General features: G+C 45.1%; 1 pseudogene; it reads right to left on the bottom strand.

Annotated features, from left to right (window-relative positions):
- Positions 1–3,530: 3,530 nt before the first annotated feature.
- Positions 3,531–4,895, bottom strand: LOC127329106 (neutral/alkaline invertase 3, chloroplastic-like; annotated as a pseudogene).
- Between the last annotated feature and the right edge of the window lie 1,280 nt (positions 4,896–6,175).

The raw sequence follows: 6,175 nt of genomic DNA, 5'->3' as shown, positions 1-6,175 counted from the left end.
TGAGGACGAACTCGAACCGCACGTCCGGCTCCACGTCCATCTCCGACGATGATGAAGCCGGCGGCGTGGAAGGCGACGGCGAGCGTTCAGCTCTGCCGCGGCCACGACCACGACCACGGCCGCGAGGTCGGCCTCCGCCTCTACCGGACATAGCGTCGAGTCTTGTTGAGATGGTGGCGGCTAGGGTTTGGGAGAGAGGCGCTAGGGTTTGTGTGTGAGAGGGACGATGAGAGGCGGCCCTTTTATAGGCCGGAGGGAGGCGGGGGGCGGTGGCGCGCATTAACGCCGGCACGCAGAGCTAGGCGCGACGGGACGCGTCGCTGCGTCGCCGTGGGAACTGCACCGTCGCTGCGGGAACTGCACCGCCAATAACTTTCGAGTCGCGAGGTAGGCGATGGTTAGGTTAAAAATTTATTGTGCCGCTGACGAGTCGGCCCCGCCACTCCCCGTCTCGCTTTTCGGTGTGTCCGGCGTCCCCGGTGCGTCCCCTGTGGGACGGGGACGGGCTCGGGGCGCCGGACACCGTATGGGGGCGCGCCGGACAAAAATGGGCTTTGGGGGACGCGGCTGGAACGGTTTTTTGTCCGGCGCGCCCCAAATCCCTTTAGGGGACGCTTTGGGGGACGCGGCTGGAGATGCTCTAAACCGAAGTTGAGAAGAGATGGTTGGACAAAGCCCCTGCAAATATTGATGCTTCGTTTGATGCAAAGTTCTCCGTGACACTACAGACGCAGTAATAGGTGATAGTTACGGAAACTTTGTTTACGACGTGATGCAAGCCGAGGTACATGCCTTGAAACAAGGTTTAATTTTGGCTCAAATAGTTGGATGCAACAGTTATATGTTGTTCATGTTGTGAGCTTTAGCTGCAATTGTTGATGACGGCTATCATCCGACTTCTGAATTTTAGAAGGTTAAATTTAAACATAATTTTCGTGAAGCAAACTCTATAGCTCAAGAATTAGCTAGGTTAGCTCGTAGATCAGATCAACAAGTCTGGTTAGATGAGCTCCCAGTTTCTATTGTACCTTTTCCAGTTAATGATGTAACTTCTATTTTGAATGAATAAAGAAGTATGTTTATGTAAAAAAAAAAAGAGAGTAAAATGCATGCTCGGTCCCTAAACTAGTGGACGTGTCGAGAACAGTGCCTAAACTCAGGAAAGGCACCAACACGGCTCCTAAGAGCATCTGACACAGGTAATGGAAGAGCCAATAGAGATGACGTTCGGAGCTTTCCACTTCCGCGTCGGGAAGGAAGGATCGCATTGTCTCGCAACTCCGGTCTCGTCGGGATCGTCAGCGGCGACTCCGATTTCTCGGAATCATCACCATCATTCGAGGCGGGCGATGAGGAGATTTCGCCGCCACGCTTCGCCAAGTCTGCGTCAAGCGGAAAACTCGCCGACATCTTCGGCAACATGTCCTTCGGGTCGCCTGCATATTCAGATCTGAGCAGCGACTCGGAGAGCATCGACAACTTCGGCTTCATCGACAGATCCATCTTAGTACGGGTACCCAGGGTACCTTCACCGAGCGTGCCCCATATCAACTTTAATAGGGGTGTGAGGTCGGGTTCTTTTTTTTTCTGGTTAGACAGGCGCGTTTCAAAAATAGCCGACCAGTTTTGGATCTCAATACAATCATCAGTAATTCTGTGCCGGCCCCTAAGTGGAAGGACCGAGTTGGGGTCACCGACACTCCCGTCCACGTAGGATTTTGCCCCGCCAGACTCTCTTGGTAGCCAAACCCGCCCATTCTCCACCCGCTCTGCCCCCTCCTAATCCGCCTCCCACCCCTCCGAATCGCCGCCTCCTCCCCCGTGCATGGCCATTGCCCGCTCCTGATATGGTATAGAATATGGTATGCAAATAGCATGCAAATATGAATTATCCGAAATTTAATTAGTATAATCTAAAAGTTTTTAACCAGATAATCCGATTTTTGAATCAAAGGCCAAGACCAGTTCACAAGGTTAGTAGTTATTGATTACCGAATTCATTTGGCGAGCATATTTAGCTCTAAATTCTATCAATTCCTGAGTTTTAGCATAAATTGTGTTTCTTTTTTCTCAACAACACAAGACTGAAAGTTTAAATCCCTCTCAAAATTTGCAAGAACTATAACGTCACTGCGTGGCAATCAATTTGTGTTAGCCAGAGGTAGGCGATGGGTGTGTGGCAACCATATGTGGCTGACGAGTCTAGCCCGCCACTCACGACGCGGGTTTTAGTTCTTAGTTGAGTCCGACGTCCCCACATCATCGTCTGTGTAGCGGGGATGGGCTTGAGGTGCCAAACACTATACTGGACCGCGTCGGACGGAAAAGACCTTTGGGATATGCGGCTGGGGTAGTCAAACATCAGGCGCGCCCCAAATCCTAAAAGTCCGCATAAATAGGACAATGCTCATGAAAGTGATTTTATTTTGGTGTGGAAAACCATGTTTTTGCAAGCAGCATAAAAAGATAAATTCAGAGTTGCAACATGTGCTAATTAAGGGAATGTACATTACTTTTTGCGAATTAGGAGCTTCATTACTTAAACAGTGGGATTACAATCCTTTTCAAAGATGTCAACTAAGAATGGTGGCGGCGTGAAGTTAATCCACAAGCACCTTCTTCTACTTAAACTAGCCCCTTAAACTAGCCTTTTTGGCACAACTATGGGCTGCTTTAGACTAGTCACAATGCATAGTATCATATAGAAGTATCATGCGTATGATACTACTACATGTTACTATCTCCACAATGCATGGTATCATATACTAGTATCATAATCTCTATATATTAATTGTTTTGTAGAATCTCAATGCAAATATATGTACAAGATTTACTTGACATTAATTTTTCTAGTAGTATGTGCTATGATACAGTATCTACCTATGATACTAGTACCCTCTCTCACATCCTTAATTGCACTGCCACATCAGCATTTTGCATGCATGGAATGCATGATACTACCTATGATACTCCCATTGTGGGTAGTCTTATTAGCAACCCTTTCAATATACATGAATTTAAGACTAGTAAAAAACCACTAAGCTTCATTAACTCTGGGCATATGCTGGCAATTCCGACCTACTACCACCAGGTTCATCCATTAATCTGAGTACTTGTTGTGCGTCTGTTTCAATTTCAACTCGTCGGTAATTTCGATCTAGCGCCAATCGAAGTCCATCACGTAGCGCCTGGGCTTCCATAATCAACCCACTAAGGGAATGTACATTCAAGGGTGGGTGTTTGACAGTTTCAGTTTTACTATTTACCTATTTATGCATCTTTAAAATATCAAAAAAATTCAGAGATGTGCACCTTGTTTCAACAAGAACTGGACCTAGTTTTTTTTTCTGCACAGGCTTAAGACGAAAATATTTTTTTAGCAAAACAACAAACTAGCATTTATAAGTTCATAGATTACTCCCACAACACGTGGGACATTTTAAAAACTTGAAATGAACTTTCTGGAATTAAGAAGCTCGGAGTAGCTCCGGAGCCAAAAATCCGTTCCCCTGAGCCTTGCTAACAGTAGATCACTAGAACAGCATGATAGCATCTCAATATGGGCATTTCCTCTACAACATCCACTTTAATATGTACAAATCTAGTGGTATGTGGACGATTCTTACATAACCAAATGCAACATCCATGAAACCCTAGAGGTTAGAACTGCTGTTGGACTTACACAATATTGGTCTTCCTACCACGCTTCCTCTTCGGACTGGATGGGCCTGTCATCAGACTCAAAGCATTAAGAATTTCCTCATCTTCGTTGTTCCAGAGTATTCTAGATTTTTCAGGATTTTCCAGCAGCAGTTTAGCTACAAGGAAGCCGGCAATGAACCAAGTTTGGAATAACCGGGCCTGCTTGCCGATGAACCGCCCACGCTTGGTATCGTAGTATTCGGGCCATTTATCCGTGGAAATACGGTTTTCAGCCACCTTCACAGCTCTTGCGGCGATCTCGGGCCGGTTCATCTTGATGCATGCCACCGTGAGCTGCAAATATGTAACAAGAAACTCATTGACATCTACAAGCAATAGCACCAACTGAGCACTCGACAAGGTCCAGAGGTGCTTAACTAGGCCAGTACATATCAATTAGCAAGTAAACAGAAACCAAGGTTTCTTGCAAACCTGCCACAACAATGTTGGCCAGGAACCTCCATTATGGTATGACCAAGGTCTGCAGCAAATCAAAACAAATGTTAAGAAGAAAAGCAAAGCGACCTGCAAGATTCGCAGTAGATGATATTCTAGCCTTCTAGGACTCACGTATTTTTAGGGTCGCTCCCAGTAATAAATTTCCACTCTTGATCCTCAAGAGCAGGATATATAACATATCTTCATTGGCATCTCTGCCACTAGATCAGACGATTTTGCTTCCACTAGATCCAGAATAGCATGAGATTGATCAGCTGTTGCCAAACTGCTTACTATAGACCACAAGTTCCCTAGAGAAAAGAATCGGAAATCCATGTGAGCTGGTTGCAGGTTTCCGATGAAATAACCCCCTTTCGGAGGGATCCATTCAACTAGCCAGGGAGGAATCTGATCGGGATATATGTTAAACTTGTTGACGGCATCATAAGAATATTCTTCTGTTTTGTATCTATAGATTTCATTTAGCTTTCTCTTTTCAAGCCAATAATACTCCCTAATATGGAAAGAGAGTGCCATAAGCCTGCTATTTAGGGCACGGATCAAGTCAGCCGATCCATCTTCTGGGGTAAGCATATCACGTGCAGACAAGAGGGCTGAATAGAACAGAGCCTACACCAGAAATGGAAATGATATATGAAAATCATGCATAAATATCATAAAATTATCCTCACTCATCCACCATGATAGTAGGGAAAGATCATTGACAATACCAGCCCTAATCTTTGCTTGACCATCGTGCGCACATACCACTCTTTAGCTATATCTCTAGATGAAAAGCACGCATGAACATAGGGGGAGTGCGGTTTAAACTTATTGAGCTATCCCTCCCCCCATAATGCATAAAGAAATCCAAAACATATGCTATTTGTCAAATAAGTGACTAATGAGCTTCATGTTGAGTTGTAGCCGTGAGTCCTAGTTACATCTACGCGACCTCACACTACTATACTCTTACATGGTGGCTTCGGCCACCAACCTCCTCTTTGAGGAGTTTTTGGTTCTTCTTGTTTCTATTTGACCTTCTTTTGTTTTTCTTCTTTTTATCTTTGGTTCTTTTCTCCATGTTCTTTGTGGGAGTCACACCCAAGCTTTGTTTTTTCTTCTTGGTTTTTGCAAGCTTGGTTGTGTATTTCCTTACCATCCTCGTTGGTATGCTTCTTCTCCTTTTTGGTGTTCCGATGCCAAAGGGGGAGAAGTTATCTACTAGGACGGGTTTTTACATGGGGACGTGTTGGCTACATATATTCTATGGAGGCTCTTTATGTGAGTTTGGGTATACTCAAGGCAAAGGTATGACAACTTCACCCAAAGCTCTTTGCATGATCTTGTGTTGCCTCCATAGTGTGCATATGCTATATGAACATGTCAAGTATCCTAGTTGCATATATGCATGGTTTGTAAAATCTAGGGGGAGTTATGCCTCTAGGATGTGTATATGTATTCAAATGCATATTCTAGTTATGCACACGTCTAGGGGGAGTTCTGTCTAGATTTTGCAAATCTAAGAACCTCATCATAATATCTTATGCTACTGCCAATTCTTGCGTTGTCATCAAACACCAAAAAGGGGGAGATTGAAAGAGCAAAGTCTATACTCCATGTTTTGTGTGTTTGATAACAACACTTGAATGAATCTCACCGTGTACAAAGATTGTCTTTGATAGATTTGCAAGTGCACGGTGACCTCGCTGGACACGTCATGATCGGAGGACTGAAGCGTAGCTTATAGGTTTTCTGGTTTTGTGTGTGTATCGCGATGTGACATGGTTGGAGAGGGAAAGAGGAAAAAGCAGTTTTTTCCTAACCGGTACTACCGGTACCAGGAGCGGTAGTTCCGCTACCCTACCGGTACCGCCCAACGGTACCGCTCTGGAGCTTTGCACTGAGAAAGTCCCATAGAACAAGTTACGGTACCTCTACGGTACCTTGAGCGGTAGTACCGCTTCAGAGCGGTAGTACCACCTCGGTACCACTTAGGTACCGTAACATAAGTTACGGCACTACCGATGTGTTA

Source organism: Lolium perenne, chromosome 2, assembly GCF_019359855.2.
Source record: "Lolium perenne isolate Kyuss_39 chromosome 2, Kyuss_2.0, whole genome shotgun sequence".
Classification (NCBI taxonomy): domain Eukaryota; kingdom Viridiplantae; phylum Streptophyta; class Magnoliopsida; order Poales; family Poaceae; genus Lolium; species Lolium perenne.
This window is presented reverse-complemented; position numbering and strand designations above follow the sequence as displayed.